This window comes from Zalophus californianus, chromosome 12, assembly GCF_009762305.2.
Source record: "Zalophus californianus isolate mZalCal1 chromosome 12, mZalCal1.pri.v2, whole genome shotgun sequence".
In the NCBI taxonomy this organism is placed as follows: Eukaryota; Metazoa; Chordata; class Mammalia; order Carnivora; family Otariidae; genus Zalophus; species Zalophus californianus.
The window spans coordinates 95,694,702-95,711,817 of NC_045606.1; the positions used below are offsets into that span (position 1 = coordinate 95,694,702).

Here is a 17,116-nt window from a genome sequence, read left to right on the forward strand (position 1 = left end):
TTGTGGGGAGTCTCCTTAAAACAGAAGGGGCTCGATCCTCTACTTCTTGTCTTTCTCCATCCTGCCATCTGGATCAAGGACTGAGGAACTGCTGAATAAAATTTTAGCAGCCACCTAGGATCACCAAAACAAGAGCAACAGCCTGAAGGAGCCTGGGTCCCCCATGACTCCATGAAGCAAGCCTCCCATTCTACCACTTCACTGCCTGCTTACAGACTTCTTTTATGTGAAGAAAACTAATTTTACATCACTATTATTTGGGCTTTCCCTATCCTATAGAGAGAAACTAAATTTTAATTAATGATCAGGCTGGGCTGAGACAATCTAGATAGGAATTAGAAGAGGATTTTAAAGAGGAACAGGCATGCATCAAAATGCAGGAAGGAAAACTTTTGCCCATTCATTCATTCATTCATTCAACACGGATGGAACATCAATATGAAAAATTCATAGCCTGGGGGGCGCTTGGGTGGCTCAGTACATTAAGCATCCCACTCTTGATTTTGGCTCAGGTCATGATCTCAGGGCGGTGACATCCAACCCCCCGTTCCCTGCCTCCCCCCATGGGACGCCTCACTGGGGGGTGGGAGGGTGTCTGCTTGAGATTCTGTCCCTCCCCCTCCCCTCCCACTTGCCTTTCTCTCAAATAAATCTTTTCTTTAAAAAATTCACAGCCTGACACATGGTAAGGGCTCAATATGATGTTAATGGCAATAGTAATCTGGGTAGTAATTTGGATAAACCAATGGTCCTTTAACATTTGCTAAAAAAGGTATTCAACAATATGATATGTATATTTAAATTAAGGAATGAAACCACTTTCCAGCACAGATTCTTTGATATGTAAACTCAGCATTTTTGTGGCTCAAAGAGCAGTGTGATGAGGGGGAAAGGCTTTATTATCCACATTACTGCTCCTCTAAACCAATACTTTCACTAAGGTAGTATCTGTGAAGGCATTTTTGAAAAGAATGATGCAGAATGAAAACGTATAGTACAATTAAGATTAAGTTATTAATAATCAAAAATTAACTACTGCAGCAATTTCTATCTTTAACATATATATGTTAATCTCGTTCTATCTACAAATACTTAGGTACTAGGAACTGATACTCTTTCCTCTTCTCATCCACTCTCCTATGGCATTTTAACTCGATGAAGTGAGTTTGATATTCAACTCAAAGCCCTCATGATTACTAATCCATAGGTTGCAGAAAAAGGAGCATCCAAACTACCTATTGTAACTAAACAGTTTAGTGTAGTTACTGGAACTCCACAACACTATGGGGTACTAAATCATGGGACACTGCCTTTGGCTCTAAATTTACAGAAATTTATATAAAGAGAGAAAGTCAGGAACATGGAAATAAGGAAATGAATAGTATTATCTCAAGTATTTCTCAAGCTATGACAATGATGTAGTTCTGGGATACACAAACAGATTTAAGAAAAGGCTGTGAAGAACTTCCTCGTTATACTATAAAGACAACAAATTTTTAAATCAAGTATCCTAAGGCAATCTCAAAGAGAAATGTAAGAATAGGGAACATGATTTCAAATGCAAGAGAACTTTTTCTTTACAAAAATATATAATACCTTCCCTTTTAAAGAACAGAGAACAATGTAGACTACTTGTCAACTCTTCAAACGTTAAATCACTAGTACTAGGTTTGTTTTTTTTAACAGCAGGAACTATAATTTAATCACATCATATTACACTTATGTAACATTCTATATTTTGCCTGTTGATATGTAACATAGTTAAGTTTGTTACAAGCATTATTTCCTAAGACTTAGAATTGCTTTTTCAAAAGGGTTTCAATTATGGCAGAAGATGGAAGATGCCTGATCCTGGATATATCAAACCCAAGTGCTCCAAAGGTACCTGGAAATCCTGAAGTACAAAGAGAAATTGATACAAACAGGATCCTGAGAAGATAGGATAATTAAATACAGCACGGTACATGAAAGGGACCCAGGAAAGGAAAATTACATTAGGTAAAAACTAAGGAAATTTGAATAAATGATGCAACTAATAATAAATAATAATGTATTAATACTGATTCATTAATTATATGGGAATTCTCTTTACTATTTCAATTTTCTGTAAGTATAAAGCTGTTTAAAAAAAAAGTATAAATTTTTTAAAGTCCTGGAGCAAGGAAAAGAGAACTAAAAACTATTCCATAAAATAATGATTCGGCAATTACTCCAACAAGGGTCATTAGAGCCCAAAAGTCTGTTTGGACTTCACGTATAAAGCCAAGAAAAAAGCCCACTGCAACAGAAGGCAAAGATAATTCTATTTCATTGTGGAGAACTATATTATATCAAGATTTTCTTTTAGTTAAGAAGTGCAAGGACAATAGAACAGCAAATACCAAGCAATCCAATTTCTTTTTATTTCAGAATTCCAAAATGAGAATTAGATTGTTTTAAATCCAATTTATTTAAACAGAAGAAGAAAACATTTCACCAATTTCCCTCCCCACCATACCCACCTCTGGCAACGACCAATCTGTTCTCTGTATCTCTAGGTTTTGTTTTGTTTTACATTTCATATATAGAAGACCTCATACGGAATTTTTCTTTTGCTTATTTCATTTAGCATAATGACCTCAAGGTCCATCCGTGTTGCAGTAAATGACAAGATTTCATTCTATTTTATAGCTGAATAATTACATTATATAGATATATAATATATACATATGTACATATATAATATACATATGTATGCATACACATCAAAATTTCTTTATCCATTCATCCATCAGTGGACACTTAGGTTGCTTCCTTATCTTGGCTATTGTAAATAATGCTGCAATATAAATGGAGATGTTTATAGCTGTTTAAATTATAAATCAGTGCTTTAGTTGTCTTTGGATAAATACCCAGAAGTGGAATTGCTGGGTCTATTGTAGCTCTATTCTTAATTTTCTGAGGAATCTCTATACCATTTTCCACAGTGGCTGCACCAATTTATATTGTGACTAACATGCAAGAGAGTCCCTTTTCTCCACATCCTCACCAACAATTGTTATTTCTTGTCTTTTTGATAATAGCCATTCTAACAGGCACAAGGTCATCATCTTATGGTAGTTTTGAATTTCCCTGATGATTACTGATATTTACCATCTTTTCATGTACCTGTTGGACATCCATGCGTCTTCTCTTGAAAAGGTCTATTCAGGGGTACCTGGTTGGATCAGTTGGTAGAACATGTGACTCTTGATCTCAGGATTCTAAGTTTGAGCTCCATGTTGGATGTAGAGTTTACTTAAAATATAAACTCTAAAAAAAATAAAGGTCTTCTGCCCATTTCTTCATTGGATTCTTTTTTGCTATTGCGTTGTACAAATTCTTTATATATTTTGGATATTAGTCCCTTATCAGACATATGATTTGCAATTGTTTTCCCCCATTCAGTAGGCTGTCTTTTCATTTTGGTGATGCTATCCTTTGCTGTACAGATTTTTAGATTGATGTCCCAACTCATGCTTTTGGCATCAGATTCAAAAATCAGCACCAAGACCTATGTCAAGGAGCTTACTACCTACGTTTTCTTCTAGGAGTTTTATGGTTTCAGGTCTTATGTTCGAATCTCTAATCCATTTTGAGTTTATTTTTTTTGTATAGTGTAAGATAGTGGTCCAGTTTTATTCCTTTGCTTGTGGATGTCCATTTTCCTCACGCCATTTATTGAAGAGACTGCATTTTCCCCATCTGTATATTCATGGCTCCTTTGTCATCGATTAATGACCATGTATGTATGGATTTATTTCTGACCTCTCTAATGTGTTCTATTGACTTACGTGTCTGTTTTTATGCCAATATGATACTGTTTTAATTACCATAGCTCTGTAATATATTTTGAAATCAGAGATTGTGATGTATCCAGCTTTGTTCTTTATCAAAATTGCTTTGGCTATGCGGGGTCTTTTGTGCTTCTGCAAAATTTAGGATAGTCTGTTCTATTTCTGTGAAAAATGCCTTTGGAATTTTGATAGGGATTGAGTTAAATCTGTACATTGTTTTGAGTAGTATGGACCTTTTTAACAATATTAACTCTTCTAGTCCATGAGCATGGAATATCTTTCCATTTATTTGTGTCTTCTTCAGTTTCTTTCATCAGTGTCTTACAGTTCCCAATATACAGATCTTTCACCTTCTTGGTTAAATTCATTCCTAGGTAACTTTATTCTTTTTGATGAAATTATGAATGGGATTATTCTCTGAATTTCTGATAGCCAATTATTAGTGTATAGAAATGAAATAATTTTTGTGTACTGATTTTTAATCCTGCAACTTTTACTGAATTTATTAGTCCTAACAGTTTTTTGGTGCAGTCTTTATGGTTTTCTATATATAATATCATGTCATTTGCAAATTTTGATAATTTTACTTCTTCCTTTCCAACTTGGATGCCTTTATTTCTTTTTCAAGAAGCTTAACTGCCATGTCTAGAACTTCCAGTATTATGCTTAATATAAGTGGCAAGAATAGGCGTCCCTGTCTTGTTCCTGACCTTAGAAGAAAAGCTTTCAGCTTTTCACAGTTGAGGGTGGTATTACTTGTCATATATGGCCTTTATTATGTTGAAGTGTTTCCTCTATACCCACTTTCTTGAGTTTTTATATAAATGGATGTTAAATTCTGTCAAATCCTTTTTCATCTTATTGAGATGATCTTAGGATTTTTATCCTTCATTTTGTTAATGTGGTGTGCCATGTTGACTGATCTATGAATGAACCATCCTTCCATTTCTGGACTAAATCCCACTTGATCACTGTGTATGATCCTTTAATATATAGTTGAATTCAATGTGCTAATATTTTATTGAGGATTTTTACATCTATGTTTATCAGGGATATTAGCCTGTAATTTTCCTTTCTTGTGGCATCCTTGTCTGGTTTTGGTATAAGGGTAATGCTGGCCTTGTAAAATGAGTTTGGAAGAATTCCCTCCTCTTCTATTTTTTTTTTAAGATTTTAAGAAGGATTGATATTACCTTTCTTTGATTGTTTAACTGTGAAGCCATTCTGGTCCTGGCTTTTGTTTGTCGGGAGGTTTTTGAGTACTGAGTCAATCTTCTTACTAGTAATTGATTGGTTCACATTTTGTATTTCATCATTATTCAGTCTTGGTAGATTTTATGTTTCTAGGAATTTACCTATTTCTTTTAGGTTGTCCAATTTGTTGGCATATAGCTGTTCATAGTAGTCTCTTACCCTCTGTATTTCTGTGGTACCAGCTGTAACATCTTCTCTTTCATTTCTGATTTTATTTGAATCCTCTTTTTTTTCTTGGTGAGTCTATCTAAAGGTTTATCAATTGTGTTTATCTTCTCAAAGAATGAGCTCTTACTTTCATTGATCTTTTCTGTTATCTTTTTAGTCTCTATTTCATTTATTTCTGTTCTAGTCTTAGTTAACTCCTTCCTTCTACTAACCTTGGGCTTCACTTTTTCTTCTTTTTCTAGTTTTTTGAGATGTAGTTAGGTTGCCTGAGACTTTGTTTCTTGAGGTAGGCATTCATCATTATGAACTTCCCTCTTTGAACTGCTTTTCCTGCATCCCATAAATTTTGGTATGTTACATTTCCATTTTCATATGTCTCAAGGTGTTTCTCTTTTGATTTCTTCTTTGGCTCATTGTTCAGTAGCATGTTACTTACTCTCTAAGCATTGTGAATTTTTCAGTTTTCTTCATGTAATTTCTAGTTTGACACCAGTGTGGTCAGAAAAGCAACTTGATATAATTTCAATCATTAAGTTTATTAAGACTTGTTTTGTGACCTAACATATGATTTATCTTGGAAAATGTTCCATGTACATTTGAGGAAAATGTGTACTCTGTTGCTTTTGCATAAAACATTCTATACATATAAGTACAGCTAACATGTCCTTCAAAGCCAATGTTTCCTTATCGATTTTCTGTCTGAATGATCTATCCACTGATATAAGTGGGGTACAAAATCCCCCAACTCTTTATCATATTGCTATTTCTGACTTTGGATCTGTTAATATACATACAGAGGTAGATCCTATTCACATCTCTAAATCAATTATTTCAAAAATGCAGTCTTACAGCTCAGGTGGTAAAAGGTTTACGTTTTTTTTTCTTTTTTTCATTGAAAAAGAAACTAAGACTTAATGATATTTAACATGTAGAGGAGCACTAGTACTTCACTTGTCCTTGCAGTAGGTAATCATGAGTTATCTATTATAAATGAGATTTCCTAAGGAAGAAGTGTTAGCTCCACACAAAGGCATAAGGAGTGCACTCTTACTCACTTCTCTCTCAATATATTATATGAGTTTACCCATGCCCTGTAGAGTAAAATGACACATTTTTACATGAACTAATCTTCACAAATGGCCGAGCAGCTTTAAAATATTCAACACATACTGAATACAAATTCTGCAAAGGCATAATTGTACGTGAAGACAACAGAATTAATCATTCTTACCTCCTGACACTAGCTCTCAAGCTTTAAATACAATCTTACCAGTTCTGAGAAGGCCCTGGTGGGTGGAGGGAGGGAGGAAAAAGGGGAAAGAGGGAAAGAATGATAGGAAAATAGGAAAAGGAAGGAGAGAAGGAAAAAAGGATGATACTAAGATATAAACTTTGGATTTACATCAATTACCACACATGAATAAATCTCCCCTTGAGTATATAAAGTAGTAGATATCAACCTCATTGTATATCAGCATCACAGACTTTTTTAAAAAGCCAATCTCCTTCCCTAGAAATTCTGATTCAACATGCTGGCAGTTGGGCCTGTGCATCATGATTTTTCCAAAACCACCATAAGAGAGTCTAATAGGTAATCAGAGTTGAGAACCACTTGTATGGTGCCTTGAGATACTAACTAATGGTAGTAGAAAGCCATAATTAATAGCATTTTTTTTTTTTAAGTAAGCTCCATGCTAGGCCAATATGGGATTTAACTCATGACCCTAAGATCAAGACCTGAGATGAGATCGAGTCGGACACTCAAATGACAGCCTCCCATGACCCCCAATAGCATCATTATTTTTAAATACTGTTTATTTCGTATTTATAATATTTTTAATTGCTGTTTTCTGAAATTTTTATGTATGTATCACAATGATTATTTGTAACTTTATTAATATAAATGGGGTTTTTCTTTAACCAATACGGTATGAGATCAAAAAAGAATTGAAGACCAGCACTCTAAATGAAAATACATTGACATAAAACACAATTTACAATAGAAAAAAAATTACTGAAATGCATTAGCAAGTTATCAAGTGTTTAATGATAGATCTGTTTTAAAAATGTTACTGGAAATCAGATAAAATTGAGTATTACACAAAACATATGCAGGTCATTAAATGTAACAGCTATGTTGTCAGAGGACCCAGGACTACTATTACAAATCTCATCCCTAAAAGTATTTCAATTAAACAATAAAAACTCTAGGGTACTGGGCGCCTGGGTGGCTCAGTTGGTTAAGCGACTGCCTTCGGCTCAGGTCATGATCCTGGAGTCCCGGGATCGAGTCCCGCATCGGGCTCCCTGCTCGGCAGGGAGTCTGCTTCTCCCTCTGACCCTCTTCCCTCTCGTGCTCTCTATCTCTCATTCGCTCTCTCTCAAATAAATAAATAAAATCTTTAAAAAAAAAAAAAACTCTAGGGTACTGAATTTTATTTTCATATTGTACAAACTTCTTTATTTAAGAGTAAGATTTTTTTTTCAAGCGTGCACAGGGAAATCAAAACTGTCAAGTCAATTCATTCTTTGAGAAAATAAATTCCATGTGGAAAAAGCAGAACTGTTAAAAAGCTCTGAACAAATATTTCACACCAGTATATCAAAATCATCAAATTAGCATCAAATTAGCAATAAACTAAGCATTGGTAAGTCATATATAAGAAACTGCTTCAGAGAAAGTAAGGAGTAGACATAAACAGATACTTCCCTGAGAAATTTCTTGCTCTACCCACCAAGAGTGACCCAGTCAATATAGCCCAGTTGCACTAGAATAATAAAAAATTGTGCCCTTCCATTAGCAAAGGGTCCTGGTTTAAGGAATAAGTTAGATGTCTTTCTGCCATCTACCTTCACTTCTACCCCATCTCTTTGTTTCAGTCTTCAGCAAAACTCACTTCAATAAGGTTTTCAACCCACCACCTCCTGGAAATAACTATTGTCTCAGTCATCAGTGACCTTCTATTCTAAAATTCAACAGCTAAATACAGTTATTCCATTGTGTGTGTGTATATATATACATATACATATATATATACACACACACCATAATTCTTTATCAAGTCATCCATCAATAGACACTTAGGTTACTTCCATATCTTGGGTATTATAAATAATGCTGCAACAAATGTGGAGTTGTTTATATTTTTCTGATTTAGTATTTTTGTTTTTGAATAAATACCCATAAATTGGATTGCTAGGTCATCTGGTAATTCTATTCTTAATTTTGTAAGGAAACTCCATACCATTTTCAATAGTGGCTGCACCAATTTATATTGCCACCAACAGTACAAGGGTTCCCTTTTCTGCATAGATTTGCAATTGTTTTCTCCCATTCAGTAGGTTGTCTTTTCATTTTGGTGATGCTATCCTTTGCTGTACAGCTTTTTAGTTTGATGTCCCAACTAATGCTTTGGTATCAGATTCAAAAAAATCATCACCAAGACCAATGTCAAGGAGCTTACTGCCTATGTTTGCTTCAGGAGTTTTATGGTTTCAGGTCTTACATTTAGGTCTAATCCGTTTTGAGTTTATTTTTTGTATATGATGTAAGATAATGGTCCCTTTTTATTCTTTTGCATGTGGCTGTCCAGTTTTCCCAACACTATTTATTGCAGAGACTGTCCTTCCCCCATTTTATATTCATGGCTTCTTTGTCATGAATTAATTGACTACATAAGCATGGGTTTATTTCTGGGCTCCTTATTCTTTCCACTGACCCTTTTGTCTGTTTTTATGCTAATACTATATTGTTTTGATTATATTTGAAAATTTGAAATCAGGGAATGTGATGCCTTGAGCTTTCTCTCAAGATTACTTTCACTACTGAGGGTCTTTCATGGTTCCATACAAGTTTTGGTTTGTTCATTCTATTTCTGTGAAAAATGCCATTGGAATTTTGATAGGGATTGCATTAAATCTGTATGTTCCCCTGGACAGAAGAGGAATTTTAACAATATTAATTCTTCTAACCCATGAGCATGGAATTTCTTTCCATTCATTTGTGTCTTCTCCACTTTCATCACAGTACTATAGTTTTTAGTGTACATGTCTTTTACCTCCTTGGTTAAATTTATTCCTAGGCTTTTTATTCCTCTTAATGCAATTGTAAATGTAATTGTTTCCTTAACGTCTCTGATAGTTCATTATTAGGGGGAAAAACAGATTTTTGTGTATTGATTTTGTATCCTACAACTTTACTGAATTTATTAGTTCTAACAGTTTTTTGATGGAGTCTTTAGACTTTTATATACATAATATGTCATTTGGAAATTGTGACAGTTTGACAGCTGCCTCTCCAATTTGAATGCCTTTTATGTATTTTTCTTGCCTAATTGCTCTGGCTAGCCCTTCCAATACTATGTTGAGTAAATGGTATCTTGATAATTATAAATTAAGAAAAATCTAAAGAAACTGGAAATACTCTGCAGAAGTGCAACTAAATAGTTTGGAAATATTTTTTTAAGAGATTAAGGCTTTTCAAGTTAACTGGAGGTTTCTATTTAGTACCTATTTAGGGAATTTAAAAATCCACATATTACACCAGAGAGCCCTACAAACCTTGTTCTGTATCTATTATCTTTCAACCTTCAGGTTAAAAGTATATTTAGATTCTGAAAGGTTTAAATCCATTTCTATGAAGAGCATGGCCTCCCACAATGCAACCATAATGGTTCTGTCCAAGTTTGATGATCCTCATAGTATAAAAACTCTGTCCCTAAAAACAAAATGCTCCTGATAAATTCTCACAGGAATCCACTATAATAGAAATGCATTTTATACCCAGTAAGCTTCTGTTGTGTAAGTAGGGGGAATAGGAAAGGGAAGTTAAGTCTAAAAATCTTTAAGTCTTTCTGGACATAAAAGAAAAGGCCACACCAAGAAATATTATTTTTCCCCTGACTCTTGCGAAGGTTAGCCATATACTTGTTCCCAAAAAACATTCTCACTATAACCCAAATGAAGAAAGTTGAATTCTTCATGTTGGAACACTGACACCTTTCGAGTTGCTGACAGAATTCAAAGCTGCTCCATCAACTGCCCTTTGCCCTGCTGACCCGGGCTACAACAAACTGTTTCCCCGTCAATCAATAAATCAATCACTGCCTAGCAAACTGTAGATGTAGTATCATAACCTTAAGGGTTCATATGAAATAATAAAAAATTATAGTCCCTCACATTGGTTTTGACATGTTGACAGCTAGGTTCACAACAGTACTCACACCTGAAAAGTCAATTCATAACATTTTCTGAAGGCAGAATCCATTTAAGTTTGGCACATGTTTCTAAAACAGAAGGCCTGCCTTTTATCCCTAGGCTACTCCTGCAACCTCAACTATTTCTAATTACCTCAAAAAGCACAGAATCCCTTTAACTGGCCATCAGTGAAGGCCAACAAGGTTCAACATGCCAATAAATACTCCCTTTCTTAATACCTTCTCTAGATTTTCTATTTGGGCTTGATTAGGTACCATGAGAACCACTTGGAGGCTGGGGAGGGGGGCTTCATATGTAGCAATATTATAAATAATGACAATATAGAGAACTTTTAATATTCCTTCCATAGGATTTTTGACTCAAAGGAATACCAATATTTATAATCAAACTAAGTCCAAATTAAGCTAAATTGGGATATATTCAAACCACAGTCTGATATTCTCTGAGGCCTCTAGTTGCAGAGAAAACAAGTAATGTTATTTGGAGTTCCAGAATTTACTAGGCACGGAGTCAGTGTCCTTCTCAAATGGACACTGATTACATAGCACACAATCAGGTCATCAAAGCATTTCTGAATAAGTCTTTTTGTTTACTCTTTAATAAAAAATAAATAAAAGAAATACACAGATTTTAATTCCAGAGAATCATGTACCATGAAGTAATTCTGATTACACACACACAGTCCATCATATCAGGAGGCAAAACCACACTGGAAGAAATCTTACTAAACTCAAGATAAATACACACTTTTAGCTCATGAACACTGTGGGCTTTTAAAGAATTCGAGAGGAACTTCTATCAGTAGGCAGAGCTTTGACAACAAATGACCTGCACCAGGACATGGGTAAACATTCTCACATGCTAACAACTAACACTTCAGTGGCCTTTACGCAGGTCCAACTAAAGTAAACAGGTCAGATTTCTCAACTTCTGGCTTTTCTCTTTTTCATAGAAATGATATATACACAAAAGAATCTATAAGCAAAGCTATCCAAAGGTTTGCTTTTGTTTTTAATAGAGAAAGAAGAGAAACAATGCATTAGTATTGATTTATGCTATGTCCCGCAGAGTGGGACAGCTCTATATCCTTCAATACCAATCTCCAAGATAAAAGTAGAAAAAGCAAGGTGCTAAATGAATACATTATACAACCATTTGTGTGAACATTTTATTAAGAAAATATATACATATATTTTTGCAAATGCCAAGCATATCTATCAAAGAGGAAAGGTGTTAGAACACAAAAACAGAGGGAGCATTAATTTTATCCGTTAATCTTTTATGTCTTATAAATCTAGCACCTTGTGCTTATATAGGATTTTTTAAAAAGGGAAATAAAATTTTAACCAATGGAAAGAAAAGAACATGCCAGGCAAAATCCGCCTCCCCAAAAGATGTTGGCCAACAATCACTATCACACTGGAATATAACAGAATTACTAAAATAGTGCATTATTTGAGTTTTAGAGTAAAAAGAAAAGGAAATTATTTGTGGACTATCTAGCGATCTTTCCTCCCAAAATTAACAAGTAAATTACACTATTTAAACAGAGTGTTTTTAAGTGCTTGTTAAGAAGCTGGGGAAGGTAACTTACAACCAGATTCTCAGTACAGCAAATAAAGATGCAACTCACTCTATAGCACAGAAAACAGGGCTTTTTTCCCCCCAGCACTGAAATATCTCGTAGAAAACTCGGGAAATATTTGTTCTTCAAAGCTTAGGGTAAGATTTTTATATATCAGTGTTACATTTAAGAATATACCCAAGTCCTAACTCTGTTAGTATTATCCTACTGTTCTCACAAAGAACTTTTCAATAGTTACACAAAACCAGTAATGGAAACCTCATTGAAAATGGAGTGGGGAACTCTGCAGGGGGGGGCTCTAGCACATGTGTGCTTGCGGTCCCGGCCCCAGCTTCTCTCTCACACTCACTTCCTGCAATTCCAGCAGAAAGACGGAAGGTTAAGAATTATTTTGACAAGGGAGGGCACTTTTCACATAGGAATTTTATTTCCTGCCTTTTAGAAAAAGAAGGGAAGATCCCTCCCTGTCCCAGCAACAAGGCACTAACCACCTCCTGCAGCCAGCGAGAAACCAAAACTTTGAACTCTTGTTCTCCAATGAAATTCCATTCAAAGTAACTCTCCCCAATTTTCTCCTTAAACCTAGTAAAAGCTGACCTTGCCTTTGACTCTTCAGACTTGCCCATAGTTCACCACAGTTTACTTGTCCCCAGTTGCAATTTCTCTGCCATTCCCTGATAAACTCATTTTGCTGGTAAAGTAACTGGCTATTTTATTTTTAAGGTTGACATCTGCCAGAAATGAACATAGAAAAAGGTGTAATAAGCTAAAAACCAATTACCTTCGGAGAATGAGAATCAAAAAAGGAGAGAGAAATCATTAACTTTTTCTGTATTTGCCTTTATATCATATAAATGCTGAAACCAACTCTGCACTCCATTTAAAAGCTCTTTGAGGAGGAGGTTGGGAGGGGGAATTTGTGAGCAAAACTAGCAGATTAAATCAGATTAGAAACTGAAAACAGGCTGGGCTAGACCTCAAAATGATAGTTCTGTTCTATTAGAAAAGAAGTTGACAAAGGCAGGTGGGGAGTAGCACCAACCACATGCTAGTTAGAAGAAAGAAATCTTTGCATTTTGATTCATTTATTCACAAATTCATTTAGTATTTGTTTACCAAACTTTATAAAGGATTTTAACAGCATGCACAATCCACTTTTTAAGTCAAGAGCTGCAGCACTTAAATTAGAACAACCTAGTGGTTCAACAGGGAAAACAAAGGGGCCTCCCACTTAGATGAAAATTGAAGATACAGATGGTAATCAATGTCCTGCCTCATACCGTACGATACAATTCTAGAAGAGTGTATACCATATACACAGTAATTTTATGGGATAACTATACCATTTTATGGTATCTAACTATACATGGTATATACATCTATATATGATATATATATATACTTATATACAGTTATGAAACTATAAAGCTAATATAAAACTGAAGAAATTTATCTAAAGATCAAGTGAAGAAAAATTTTCTAGGTCAGTGTGCAGAGCAAGAAATCTTGCTGGCACAGTCACTTAAGTGTCCAACTGTCCAACACTTGGTTTTGGCTCAGGTGTGATCTCAGGGTCATGAGTTTGGGCCCATGTCGGGCTCTGTGCTCACCATGGAGTCTGCTTAGGACTCTCTCTTTCAAATAAATAAATAAATCTTAAAAAAAAAAAAAAGGAAAAGAGAAAAAAGAGAAAAGGAAAGAAAAAGAAAGAAAAGAAAAGAGAAAAGAAAAACTAACCAAAAATACTGGTATCATTACTAGGCTCAGGTTTTGAAGGCGAGGCTCTGTGCTCATTTCCATATATCCCACACCAAGCAAAATGCCTGGCACTCAGAGTTGTTCAATAACATTGACCAAATATGTAAGCGACTGAAGAGCATATCCTGTTTTGGCAGTGGCTGTGTCAGACCCTAGGTTTTCCAGTTACTATCTCAACTCCTCCTGGGTTCTAGTCTACTGGCCTGGTCTAGACTGGTTCCCTATTCTGTGGACATGCCAGGTACCTTCATAGATCTCATGTCTTTGTTCGTGGTTTTCCTTTTGCCTTAAATGCTCTTCAGAATAACACAGTAGTTAAGAACATCAACTTTAGAATCCCACAGACCTAGTTCAAATCCCAGTTTTGTCATTTTTTACCTGTATGACTTTGAGATATTTGAGAAATTTATTTAACATGTCTGATTCCATAAAGTGTGGTCTATAATAATGGGAGATTCAGTGAAAAAAAAAATATGAAGAGCGTAGTACGGTGTCTGAACAAAATAAATACTCAAACATAGTTGTCTACTCTGGAAAAGACCTATTTTTCAAAACTTAGAGAAAATATTTTACTCCTTTTCCCTACCTCTTGCTCTCTTTTCCCCACTAATCTCATCTATAAACCATAGTAGTTAATTCTTTTCACTAATAGTTATACATTTCTCTTTCAGTAACAGGTTATATACTTTAGGCATGAAGAAAAAAATTTACTTATCCCTTTTATTTTCAAAATTGAGCATAGACCCTGGCACAAAGAAGTCTCGAAATAAGTGTTCTCTAATATGAACTTAAAAAACCACTCACTGTGTTGTTTCCTGTATCACTAGAGTTACTCCCAGAACTCAACACACGCACACATGCTCACAAACTTACCCATCATAATTTTAGAGTGTTCTAACTTTCCAGTTAATCTTTAAGACTTTCTAGGTCTTATAAAATTGCTTCTAATAACATCATAACCTGTATGAACAGAAACAGAAATCTTAGAATTGTTTTTTTAATGTGAAGAACAAACCATGAGAGGCTCAATATAGGTGTCCCTCACTTAATGAACCCTATGTTCCAGTCCTAAATCAGCTACACACTGATTTCTATTTCTTTGGCATTCATTATAAAATAAGACATTGGTGCTCAAATCTCCAAAGAGTTACATGCCAGTTAATAATTAGTAACATTTATAGTCAAGCTTCCAGTGCCAAGAAGTTTCCATGTAAACTACACCCCACCACAACGGCTCCACCCACACATTTATCTGGGAATGATATGGGCCAAAGGGAGGAAATGTACCTTTCCCCCTCCCTCCCCTGCCAGAACACATAAAAAGAATGGTTTTAATATCCTGAGCACATGTCCATGAACCTGGTTGTAACTTTTCTTCTTTCTAGGCCTTTAAAGAAAAGTCTATCAGAATCGAAGGGAATACCAGTACAAAAACATTAGCAAACTTACACTGTGAACTACTAGCCCAAATAGCTAAAGGAGGACGAAACCCTCATTTCTAGCACTTGCCAATTTCCATGCTGCAAATGGCCCTGGCCATTTACAACCTAACAAGTGCCTTGCAAATTTCCTGTGTATTTAGTAAGCAGCTGGAGACCCTCTCTTGCAATCACTGCTCTTGAAAAAGAATGACGCTTTGAATCCCTCGATTTCTGGTAACCTTAAAAACTGCAGTCATCAACAGCTTTGTATTATTTCATCTGAGTCTCAGCATGAATACAACGTTTCAAATAGAAAAAAAAAAAGTAAAGTTCCCTATTTCTCAACTGTAAATAAGTAAAATTTAATAATCATTTTAATTTTAAACATCTAGTAGAAAAAAGTTTGACTGTCCTACATTTAACCTGGAAGGTATTTTAATACCTCATGAGTTTAATAATTCCTCTATCATACAGAGAGACACAGAATGAAATGTTTAAGTAAATACAAAGTGATTTGTACCAAAGGTGGGGGGGGGGGGACAATTGTTTTTTGTTTCGTTTTTACTTGCCAGAAAAATCTCTACTGACTGCATTCAGTTGTGACACCTAATCCCAATGACTAATTTTTGTAGTATATCTGGAATCTTTCGCTGTTTTATCTAATCAATGATTTAAATTTTAAAGCAGAACTATCCGTGATCTATACAGAAAACAAATTATCATAACACACAACACTTTGTAATTCAACCTCTCTTATACAAGAAAAATAAAACTACAGTGGCATTTGTGGTTATTTATTCTCCAAGTATTACTAAACACTTTCTACATGCCTAGAACTGTTCTAGGTTTAAGGGATACAGCAATGAAAATCTGCCTCATGGAGTTTATGCCCATCACAAGAAGACAGAAAAAATACAAAATAAGTAAAATCCATAGGACGTTAGACAATGAATACTAAGGAGAAAAATAAATCAGCAAAGTAGAAAAGGAAGAGGGTAGGTAACTACAGAATATCTAGACTCCGAGGAGGTGATCTGTAAATAGGAAGTGAGAGATGGGGCCCAAGACTCCCTGTGGGAAAAGAAAAGGCCACTGCTTGCCCTGCATGCTCAGAGAAAGATGGGCACAGTGAATTTGGCCTAGCTAAATAAGAAAGAAGAGCGGTAGTATAAATAAGGACACAAACATAAGTTAATCTGGGGTTTGAAACATAGGTTTCTGACCTTCTCATTATTTACTTTTTTAAAAATTTAAAGCAATTAAATGGGGCACCTGGGTGGCTCAGTCGGTCAAGCGACTGCCCTTGGCTCAGGTCATGATCCCAGGGTCCTGGGATGCAGCCCCACGTCGGGCTCCCTGCCCAGTGGGGAGTCGGCTTCTCCCTCTCCCTACCCCCAGCTTGTGTGCACGTGCTTGCGCTCTCTCACTCTCTCAAATAAAATCTGAAAAAATAATAAAGCGATTAAATGGAAGTTCAGAGGGAGAGAATCTCAAGTAGATTCTGTGCTGAACATGGAGCCCAGTGTAGGGCTTGATCTCACAACCCTGAGATCACGACCAGAGCTGAAATCAAGAGATGCTTAACCGACTGAGCCACCCAGGCGCCCCTCAGGTGAGGTTCTGAAGTCAACTAATATCTCAATATGCATCCAATGTTATTTTTAGTTCCAAATTGCTATAGAGAGGAGCCTGTGCTATTTCCCATAAAATGTCCTATAATACAAAGTTGGTCAAACATGAGTCATTTATCCATAATTTTAATGAGAAATATGACTAATCAATTACCCACTTTTAATTCTCTTATTTGCAGGTTATGTTTAGCATTACAAAAGCAGATTATATAATCTGGTGGGTTCTCAGATCCTTCATCTAGTCCTCTGTGAAAAACTGACATGACT

The 17,116-nt window shown here is 35.4% G+C and overlaps 1 protein-coding gene across 7 annotated transcripts in view; it reads right to left on the reverse strand.

Annotated features, from left to right (window-relative positions):
* TPK1 (thiamin pyrophosphokinase 1) overlaps positions 1–17,116 on the reverse strand; it is a 352,799-nt gene that overhangs the window by 275,440 nt on the left and 60,243 nt on the right. The window lies entirely within an intron of this gene.